The following is an 11913-nucleotide window of genomic DNA, read 5'->3' as shown; positions in this document are numbered from 1 at the left end:
TGACAATTCTTAGCTCAAAGCAGCTAGATTTAAATTCCACCCATACTCCCCTCACCATAGTTACTGATAGCCCTTCAGAGTGGTGAATATTTGTTGGCCTGCTTGGTGGGCCCAAGGGAGATTTTTGAGGGTGAGTTCCCAAAGTTAAAGAATCCACACATGAGGCCGGTTATGTTGGCATATCCCTGTAATCCCCATACTCGGGGAGTTCAAGGCCAGCCTAAAGCATCTGGACCTCTATCTGGACCTGTGGAAGATAGTGCCATGGGCTCTAGGTCTTTAGCTGGACTTATGCAGGACATTGCGGTGGGATCCAAGCCGTCAGCCAGATTCTTTGAGTCTCTAATGTGTGGACAGATCTCCCATACTCTTTTGCATTTGACTTTTTGGGTGAATATTATAAAATAATCCTATAAATTATGTGTCCTGTATTAAATCTATTCCCTTGTAAACCCTGACTACAACAGAAGTCATAGATAAGTCAGTGTTAATGATGCTAGCCATATAACCTTGCTATGTGCTGCACTTTCCTATTTGATCAATAATAGTTAAGCAGCTATACTTGTAATCCTACAGGCAGATTATAGTTTGAGCCACACTGTACCTATATTGTGACTTTGCTATATAAATTATCTCTGACAAAGGGACTCAGTGGAAACCCACGTTTGGGACCACTTCTGTCTCATCAGGAATTATCTCTCAATAAAGCTTTCCTGCTCTTAACCTCTGTTGTTCCTTGGAATTCATTCTTTAATTTTGAAGGATATGAACTGGGCACGTCTGACATTATATTAGATGTCTGGTGGTTTTGCAAGAAAATGGTCTTGTATCCTGGTTTAATTGGCTATTCCATTCACTCTGACATTTCATAAGTCTTTAGGAAGTAAGAAGCCAGTGCCACTTTCCTTCAACTCTAAAACCTATACAGACTCAACTTGAGTTCCAAGGGTGGGGGTCACTAATAATTTCAAATAAAGAAATCAGATAGCTCCTGGATTTGAGTCAGTCCTCTTTTGGTAGTCCACAATAAAGAAAAATGTAGATTGAATTAATTACATTTATAATAATTCACAGTTTCATCAACTACACCAAAGATTTACTGCAAGTAGCCAGCCACCTAGATGCTACTAGTAGGATGTTCTGGAAAAATATCACTGCTCTTAATTGGATTCTAGATGAAAAATGAGGGGGAAGGGTGTGTCATGCTAAAAGGACAATGTTGCGCCTTTATTCCTAATAACACAGAACCAGATGGGACTATAATTAAAGCCCTAGAAGAACTCATAACTCTAGCCAATGAATTGGCAAGATTAGACAATCCATTTACAGGTTGGCTAGCAAGATGGTTTGGAAAAAAGGGATGTCTACATTGATATTAACTTTCCTAATAGTAGTGGTAACATTTCTAACCTCAGTGGGGGTGTTGCATCATCCTGTGTGTAAGCAGACTAGCTCAGCGGTTGAGATAGCTCTAACCAAATAGACACTCATGTTCTAGCAACAAAACAGCCTATTATTGGTAGAATCTGAACCAAATTATGAGAGTCCTAGCAAGTTTTGGAACAATTGAATAATTAAGAAATGTCAATCTGAGGTGAAAATGCAAACAAATATTAAATAAAGGAGGCAATTTGTAAGAAACAAAACATAATGTGATCTATTTTCAGGAAAGTTCTTCCATCCTGAAGATGTAACTGAGGTTATGCTTCTGGGAGTCTCTAAACAAAAGGGGAAAGGTAAATAGCTAATTCAGTATGTAATTTGTTATATTAACTAACTCTGACTCTTACTGGAAAAACACTGGCAATTAAGAAGTTAGGCCCTGTTGTAACCAGGGTTCACGGGGGAAAAGATTTAGTACAGGACACATAATATATAGGATTATGTTATAATATTCGTCCAAAAAGTCAAATGCAAAAGAGTGTGGTAGATCTGTTCACACACTAGAGCCCCAAAGAATACAGCTGAGGGTGTGGATCCCACAGCAATGTCTACCATGAGTCCAGCTGAAAATGTAGAGCCCATGGCAATGTCTCATGCAATTCTGTATCAAGGATCTTCACCAGGAAGGTCCAAAGGTCAGTGATGGAAGCTAAAAAGTCTGCACCAGTGGAATGAAGGATCTGTGCCAGCAGGCTGAAGAATCTGCACTGGAGCCAGGAAATGACACTCAAGGTAAGGACCAGAGCTCCCCTGAAGAGAATTGCAGCCATCCTCAGTGACAGTGAGGACCCACGTTCCTCTGAGGAGGACAACAGCTGAGTTCATATTAGGAAAACCAGCATGACAAGTTTCGCCAGGAGGATCAACAGCACCTCATCTTCCCCTCCAATTTTCCTTTTATGTTGTTGGCAACAATCCTCAGGTGGGCTTTCCACACCCAGCACCATGGTGACTCAGTTCAGCTGGTGTTATAAGTTGACAGTTAGTTAATACACCACAGCCCCATAGATTAATCATTTGCTTCTAAAACCTACAAAATCTTTACAGAGAGAGAGTGTCTTGTGTAGGTTGGACACCACTCAGTACTCGAGCCAATGAGAAAAAGGAAAGACTGTTGAGTCCTGCTCTGTCTTGCTTGCTGGTGTGTTGGTCAATAGTGTCTTCCCTAGGGGTGTAGTTATTCCAGCCACTCTAGGTTTCTGTGTCCATCTATGTGCCCCATTTCACAACTTTTTCCACATAACTACATTGCCTGTGAGGTGCCTTCCCACCCCACCCCAGAGGCTTCTGGTTTGGTATATTCCAAAGTGTGGCAAGTGTCCTAGATGAGGCATATCCTTCATCACACTGGCATATGGGGAAAGCAAACCATCCCCCGAGGTCTGTATTGGATATAGACAGCCAGGTGTAGAGGGGGATATACTTAATATCAACACTTTCAGACCCAGACTCCTCTGAAAGCCATGCAAGTTTGGTCTGGCTTCTCACAAGGGAGGCCAGGACTCCTGTTTCCTTCCTTGTTTGAGTTTAAACTTCTCAGAGGGTCTATATCTGGCTCACACTCTCTCTGCAACTGTCTCTTGTGGCTGTCTCCTACCCTCAGTGACAGAGTCACATTGGAAACCCTGAAGTACAGTTGTTTTGTGGTTCAGACTTAAATAGTTAATCCCCTCTCAAGATGGCTGCTAATTAAACACTCAAATACTGTAAGATCTGCACTGGATTTCTTCTCAGTGCTGTTTTGCAGTTTTCAGTAACTGTGGGCTTTTCTTGGAGCTAGCACTAATGACCTGGTCTATTGTTTCTCCTTGGAACAGCTGATCTTCTCCCGGCTTACCTGGTGTTAGTAGAAACAGGTCTTCCTCCTTCGGAGCCAGGGTCACCCTTCCAGACTGCCTTGTTCTTTTCTCTGTGTTGTCCTGTTTCTCCTGCTTCTTTTTATTTTCCAGGTTTCTTGTTAACTGCCCCCTGACTCCTGAAGATTTACTTCATTTTTTCTTTACCAAGTTGCTGTCTGCTAGGTAGGTGTCTTGATTCCAGGTCCCAGAGAGGCAGTATTTTGCTGATTATTAATGTAGTATGTTTAATCTCAATTAACAAAGCTTTTAAAAAAATTAATGTCACTTTATGATAAAAAATTTCAACAATGTATAAATTGGCAAGAAAGTCTTCTATTTCATAAAAGGCATTTAAAAAGACAGTTCTCACAGGTAGTAGAGAAAGATTAAAACTTTCAGCTTTTGAATCAACAACTGGGATCTCATTAAAAAAGATTTGCACATCAATAGAAATCATCAACAGAGTGAAAAGACAACCCAAAGAGTGGGAAAAAACTCTAGCCAGTTGTCCCTCAGACAAAGGGCTTATATCTAGAATATATAGAGAATTGAAAAATATCAGACCTCCCAAATTCAAAGGCCAAATCTAAAAATGGGCATCTGAGATGAATACACACTTCTCAAATGAAGAAATACAAGTGAAAAATAAATATATGAAAAAATATTCAACATCATTGGTCATTCAAGAGATGCAAATTAAAACAACAGTGACATTCCATCTCACCCCAGAAAGAATGGTTATCACCAAGAAATCAACCCATAACAAATGCTGGAAGGGTTGTGGGGAAAAACAAACCCTTCTCCACTGTTGGTAGGAGTGTAGACTTGTGCAACGACTGTGGAAATCAGTGTGGAGATTCCTCCAAAAACTAGGATTAGAGGTCCCATTCAACCCAGCTATTCCCCTTCTGGGTATCTTCCCAGAATAGTTAAAAATATCATACCACAGCGATACATGTGCTCTCATGTTTATAGCAGCACAATTTGTTTTTTTTTTTTTGTTTTTTTTTTTGTTTTTTCTCCGGTACCGGGAACCGAAGCAGCACAATTTGTAACAGATAAATCTTGGAAACAACCTGAATGTTCATCACCTGAGGAATGGATAAAAAAGATGTGGGCTTTTCATACAATGGAGTACTACTCAGCCAGAAAAAATGATAAATGAGACTTTTATAAGTAAATAGATACAACTAGAGACCATACTCATAAGTGAAATAAATCAGACCCACATGTATAAACATTATATTGTCTCCCTGTTGTGAGAAACTGAAAGAGTAAATAAAGTCCAAAATGTACAATAGATATTGTGAAATAGGAAGAAATTTTTCAAAAGGAAAAAGGAACTAGGATGGGGGAAGGGGAAAAGAAGGAAGGGAAAAGGAAAAAAAAGACAGTTACATTACTGGTTTCTCTTGGTTCATTAAAAAGAATGGTTTGTGCTAACATCATTTGGAGAATTTTTTATATCTGTATCTTGTAGTCTGAGTAACTACCTTAAAGGTAACAATACTCAATGTAGTAAGTATTGTTATTCTGCTATAATTTTGTTATAAAGTTTTGTTTTACTTTTTTCCATAAAATTAATGAAAACAACAAAAAGAAACTTTCACCTTTAGTCATGTGAAGACAAGTATGACCACTCTTACCTCTTTAACCTTGTACTAGAGGGATTACTTTTCTTTGTTTTGACAGGATAGACAGGGAAGCAGAAAAAATAAAAGATGCCTATACTGGAAATGTAGAAATAAGTCTATATTTGCAGATTTCTTGACCTTTAATGTTGATATTTTGGTCTTTGTCATCGCCTTTGGATATTTTTTCCTGTGTATCTGGTTATCCTTGTCATTTGCTTATATTTATTTATTTATTTATTTATTTTATTTTATTTTTTTGGGTTTTTTCCGGTACCGGGAACTGAACTCACAACCTTGCACTTGCCAGGCAGTTGCTTATATTTAAAAGCAAATAACAGTGACATTTGGCTATTTGCACATACTTAGGTGTAAATAAAGTTCCTTTAGTTTAAGCTTCATGTCAGGAATATTGTGTCATTTCCTGTGTTAGTATGCTGTGACAATATCCCAAATTACTATTCTCTAAAGATTATTAGCCTCCTACTAGCATTCTGGCAGCATAATAAGGAAAGAAGGATTTGCAAAGGTGATTTCAACATTCATTTTGTAGAAGATCTTTCATTCAGTTCTCCAGTTTTCGGGACATCTGCCCTCAAGAATGCCTGCAAACTTCTCTGTCTCTCCAGCGCAGAACTTTTATTTTACCTTCTCCAGAGGATCAACATCCACCCTGTTTCTTTCATTTGAGAGAGTAAATTGCCTGGCTGACTGGTATTTGAAAGGTGATCTGGTGGTCTTTTTCTTGGATATATTTTGCCAAATCTTTCTGTTTTTAGCTGTAGCTTCATTCCCATTTTCAGAGGTATCAGGAACCAGAAATTGCCCCTGCTGGGGTAATTCTCACCTTTCTCTGGTAGGCTGTCTGTTATACTTTTTTGCTGTTCTATTTCCAGGTGTTATTGATGCTGTATTATCACTAGTTATATACGATTATGTTAAAGTAATAATTAATGGATAATAATCTTTGTTTTCCTTACTCATCTGTTTCTTTTGAGAATATATAAAAAGATTTACATGTGGATTTACAACCATTATTATACAGCAATCCAGAATACGAGACTCAAATTTAACTTGTATTTCATTGTATGAATGCATCACATTTTTATCCCATTTAATATTTCTTGAGAATATAGATTTTTATATTTTAAATAATGGCATTATGTATTTAATTTGCACAAATCTGTGCTTACTTGTAGGAGTTGTCCTTTATAAAGTTTCTTTAATTGCTGAGTCAAAGTGTAGGATAGTTACAATTTTAAGAGATACAATACAGTCGTTTCCCTCATGATGGCTTCAAGAATTTATATGCTGATGAACAGTATATAATACATATCCTCATGTAATGAGGAAATTGTGATCTTACAGTTTTCAATAAAAGAAGAAGGTGATCATTCTCATTTTGTTATTTCCTTGGTTATGAGAAATATGGGAGATATATTTATTTAATTTTAACATATTTTAATTTATTTTTTATAATCTTTATATCATTTCTTCATTTTTCTACTTGTTTCTACTTAAAGGTTTATAGGCAATTTTGTGCTAATGAAATTAACATTATCACTTATACAATACTATCATTTTCTCTTAATTTGTTAGATGATCTTTTGCCTTTGCTTAACACCTTTGGCTACGTGTATGTCTAATATTTCTGACCAAGCCTTGCATTTTTCCCCCTTGATAGTTTCTGGGTTTTAAATGTTGCCTTGAAAATTTTCATTGCATCAAGTTTACTAAAAAGTCTTCTATTGTTTTTGTCATCTAATAATATTCTGACTAAGCTTTCAGGCATTTTGCAAGAAATTAAGAGCACACTGAAATTAGAATAATTTAAAAATATACTAAAGAATTTAATGACAAACCTGGGGGTAGAATGTAGAGAAATAACCGAACATAAGGCCTTACCTTGGGGCTAATAGCATTGCAGAGCGGATCTGTGATCACTTCTAGGCCTATATCAATGAGGAGAGAAAGCTGGGTATGTAGGGCAACTTGAGGGGCACTGTGATGTGGTCAAGTGGTGCAGTCTGTAGCAACACATAGGGAAGGTATCAGGGCAAGAAAGTAAATAAATAATTGTAAATTTCCTATAAAATAATATTCTTTCTTCTTATAATCCCGAGCCAGAAACCAGAGGCAAGGAAGCCTCTTGAATTCATTCATGCAAACTACCCTCCCAAGCAAGGTGTGCAGTTAATTTTCAACCAGAGAAACACAAATAATATGGAAAAATATATATGTGTGTATATACATTTGAAATCCTCTCTCTATATGTGTACACATATATATGGTAGGGTTTACTACAAGGAATTGTCTTCCTTAATCAATTAATTGTGGGGCTGGCTAGGAAGCTGACAGTCCAAGGGCACATGGTTAAGAAGAGAATAACAAGAAGGTGGAATCCCTCAACCGTGAGCTGAAGGAATGCTCAGGGAAAAGGCAGAATAGTTGCAGGCTAGGCCATACATGCCAGCCAAATGATCCAGCAAGTGAGCAATAACGAAGTGAATGTGTAGGTCCCCAAATGGAGAAATATTTAGTTTTTCTTCCTTTCTGCTGCTTGGGATTTCTGTTCTCAGGGAGGATTTAAGCCTTTTTAAAAAGGGCTTCCATCTGATTGGCCAAGCCCATTTGCAATAAACTTCCTTTTGATTTATTCAACAGAAACTTATTAAAGACTTCAGTTACCTTCACAGCAGTAGCTAGATTTGCCCTTGATTGAATAATTGGGAGAAGGTGTATGTGCTATAAAATAACAACTGCCTCTGTTTTGTCCAATTCTCATGAAAGAATCTCTCTGTATCTTACAGCAGAAATTTTGGGAAGTGTAGATAGCCTAGCCAAATAGACACATTACATAAACTATCTTGTGAGTCATAAGTTGGAATCTAGAAGGGTGAAATGTCATCTGCAAGTCATCTGCTTATTATTATTTTTAATTGAAAACGTGTATATATTTATGGTATACACAATATCATGAAATACAGATATGTTATGGGATCAAAGTTACATATCAGCTAGAGAATATCACATTAAAGAACACTTGTATTCCTAGTTAAGAGCTTATTTTTTGTTATTTTTTAAGACAAATAGTATTTATTTATTGGTAATTCCACGTTCTTTCCTAATAAGATACAACCCATTGCTTTATTCAGGTATTTATACAACCCAGCCAGTTGGAGTTGGGGAAGGGACAGACTTGCACAATTAAAGACAAATGTATGTTGGGGAGGGGAATGAACTATAGACCTTTTTTTTGGTTAAATGCAAAAAAAAATTATAATCTATTATCCCATTTATAGGTAAAATGGGACAGAATAAACTTGAATGGTTTTAATCTGTAAGTTATGATATCTTTTCATTTCATATATACAGTTTATTTGGGTAATACCAAAATCCACTGACAGAATACCTAAAAATACAAACAAATATCAGGAGAGAAAAAGTCCCAACGATAGAAAGCTCAAGAAGGCCTTGGTGTGTGCGCAGCCGTACGCCTCAGTAGAAGCAGACAGTGTGCAGGAAGGCCCTGCCAGTCTTCTCTTCAAACTCCTGCAGCAGCTCGTCCATTTCGTTGTCTATATCTTCCGTGTGCTGGATACATTGGCAGAGCTCACAGATGAGGAACGCTCCTAGGGTGGCCTCTTCCTGGTTGTCCTGGATGTCCACGTTGACCACATGTACTGGCTGGCAGGTCTCCTGTTCTCTGGAATTCAGATCTTCCACCACTTGGTCATAGATTCGCTCTTCACAAGTGAGGATAAGATCAAACAGATCTTCGCAGTTCTGGAATCTTTCTGGCCGGGGCTTGATTCTTTTATTTCTGTCCAACATATGTAAAATGCCATTCTGTGTATAGAGTTCTTTGTCTTTCCTAACAAGATCCTTGTACATCTCGTCGTATGTAGTTTTGAAATCATAAACATTTGGCTTGTCGGGTGCTGGTCCTGGAAGCTTCACATGAGTTCCTGTTCCAAAGGACCGGACATTGAATCCTCGTTTGCTGAGGATGGCGTGCGCCTCCATGCTCCGGTTCTGGTTGCTGAAGCACACCACTGCCACCCGAAGCGGCGATGCAGGCATGGTGGCGGCCGCACAGTCCGGAAACCTGTCTCTGCTGTGCTTCCACCTAGCTGTCGTACTTCCGTGCGAGCAAAAAACATCAAGCAGCGATGGGAAGAGACGCGGAAGCCGCGCAGCCGAGCCCTAGAGCGTGAGCACCCGCCAGGCTGTCTGCTCTGTGGGCGGGGGTGGAGGGGAGGGCCTGCTTTTCTCGCTGCCGGCGGGGCTTCCTTTCTGAATGGCCCGCCACAGCTGACAGGGGCTAGCGCTCTCCGTACGCTGCAGATCTTTGCGCGCAGGCACTGCTGGCTTGCAGGTGCAGGGCACCGGCAAAGAGATCTTTTGGTTTTAAAAAATCAGTTACATATGTGAAAATTTGATTTTTTAAAAATGTATTTTAATGTTTTGGTGCACATTCTTGGTATACAGCATGATGTTTTAATATATGTGAACAGTACGGAATTCTTAAGTCAAGCTAATTAGCATATGCCCTACAACATATCCTTGTTTACTTTGTAGTGAGAGCCCTTAAAATCTGAATGATTTTTGTGTTTGTTTTTGGTCTTTTTGAGGTGGGGTTTCGCTATGCAGTTCAGGCTGATCTTGAGCTCACTTTGTAGCCCAGGCTGGCCTCGAATTCGCAACGATCCTCCTGCCTCAGCCTGAAGAGCGCTGGGATTACAGGTGTGTGCCACCACATCTGGCAAAATCTGAATGATTTAAAAATGTGCAATATATGTTAAATATAGCTACCATGGGAGTCAGTAGAGCTCTTGAACTGATTTCTCCTAAGTGAAATTTTGTATCCTTTGACCGACACTGCCCCAATCCTCCCACCTCTAGCATCAGCTAATCATCATTCTACTCTTGTGTCTGAGTTCAACTTCTTTACATTCTGCAGTAAATGAGGCGATAGAATATTTGTGCATGCCTTATTTTACGTCTTCCATGTCTGTCTATGTTGTCTCAAATGACAAGATTTTCCTTTAAAGTTCAACAATATTCTATTGCTTGTATAAACTACATTTTCTTTATCCACTCTTCTGCTGATGTGCATTGATTCTATATCATAGCTATTGTGCATAATGCTGCAAGAAACATGGAGTAATATTCCTCCATAGGCAGTACTGATTTCATCTCCTTTGATATATTCCTAGTAGTGTGGTTACTAGGTTAAGTAGTGCTTTTATTTTTAGTTTACTGAGGAGCTTCCAATATTGTTTTCCATAATGTCAGTACTGATTTACATTTCCACCAATAATTTACAACAGCCTCAGTCTGTCTCTGTCTGTCTGTCTCTCTCAATCTTTGGGTCTCTTGGTGGTACTGGGTGTTAATCTCAGCCTTTTTTATTGTGAGACAAAGTCTTCCTAAATTGCCCAGGCTGGGCTCAAACTTATGGTTTATAAATATGTTCTCCTACTCTGTAAATTATCTCTTTACTCTGTTGACCATGTCATTTGTTGTGCAGAAACTTTTTAGTTTGATGTGATCCCATTCATTTACTTTTGCTTCCGGGGTTATATATAAAAAATTGTCAATATTGTGGAGTGGAAGATTTTTCCTATGTTTTTTTCTAGCAGTTTTATAGTTTCAGGTATTACATTTAAGTCTTTAATCCTTTTTTTGTTTTTAATAGTACTGGGGATGATATCCAGGGCCTTTACATTGAGCTACATCTCCAACCCTTTAAAAATATTTTTACCGTTTATTTTATTTTGAGGCAGGGGCTTGCTAAAGTGCTGAATTACCCAGGCTGGGCTAGAGCTTGTATTCCTCCTGCCTCTGCCTCCCAGAGTACTGGGATTATAAGCACCAGGCTGACTTTGCAGTCATTTTTTAGGTGGTTTTTGTATGATATCAGATAAGAGCCTATTTCATTCTTCTCTGTGGAGATAATTAGTTTTTCTAATACTATTTACTGAAGATACTGTCTTTTCTCTATTGTGTTCTTGGCATCTTTGTTGATGCTCAATTAACCATAATCTGAGCATTTTAAAAAAGACATTATTATCACCCCAGAAAGAATGGCTATCATCTAGAAATCAACCAATAATAAATGCTGGTGAGGCTGTGGAGAAAAAGGAACTCTTCTCCACTGTTCGTGGGAGTGTAGACTGATGAAAACACTGTGGAAATCAGTGTGGAGATTCCTCACAAAACTAAGATTAGAAGTCCCACTTATCCCAGTTATTCCCCTTCTGGGTATTTTCTGAAAAAACTGAAAACATCATACCACAGCGATATATGTGCACCCATGTTTATAGCAGCCCAATTTGTCATAGCTAAATCTTGGAAAAAACCCAAATGCCCATCAACTGAGGAACGGATAAAAAAGATGTGGTATTTTTATACAGTGGAATTACCCAGCTATAAAAAAGACAAACTTGAGGCTTCTATAGGTAAATGGATGCAACTAGAGACCACACTCATAAGTGAAATAAATCAGACCTGCATGTGTAAACATCATATTGTCTCTCTAGTATAAGAACCGGAAAGACTAAATAAAACCCAAAAGGTACAATAAATATTGTGAAAGGGAAAGAAATTGCTCAAAGGGAAGGAATAACTGGGATGAGAGAAAAGAGAAAAAGAAAGAAGGAAGGGTAAAACTATATATGTATATACTAGGATAGCTGTGATAATTGTACTGCTGATATCTAATGGTGTATTGAAAGGAACAGTTAATGCTTAATTTTTTTTTCCTGAGCAATTTTACATGCTTATAGTTGGTAATCTGAACAACTAATTTGAAGACAACAATATGCAATATAACAACTGTTGAATTCCTATCATCTTGTTTAATGAAGCTCTGTATCATTTCTAATGTTTTTAAATTACTTTTAGTTATCTTTAATGGTTTGATCAATCTTGCATTCTTATATCTGGCAATATGAGCAACTTCATGAAGATAACAATATGTAATATAATAACCATTG

The 11913-nt window shown here is 38.0% G+C and overlaps 1 pseudogene; it reads right to left on the bottom strand.

Moving 5' to 3' along the window:
- Positions 1 to 7857: 7857 nt before the first annotated feature.
- LOC102022012 lies at positions 7858 to 9067 on the bottom strand (annotated as a pseudogene).
- Positions 9068 to 11913: the final 2846 nt, after the last annotated feature.

Source organism: Chinchilla lanigera, unplaced genomic scaffold (assembly GCF_000276665.1).
Source record: "Chinchilla lanigera isolate Chin_1 unplaced genomic scaffold, ChiLan1.0 scaffold00133, whole genome shotgun sequence".
NCBI lineage: Eukaryota > Metazoa > Chordata > Mammalia > Rodentia > Chinchillidae > Chinchilla > Chinchilla lanigera.
Note: the sequence above shows the minus strand (reverse complement) of the source record. Positions and strands in the feature narration are given on the sequence as shown.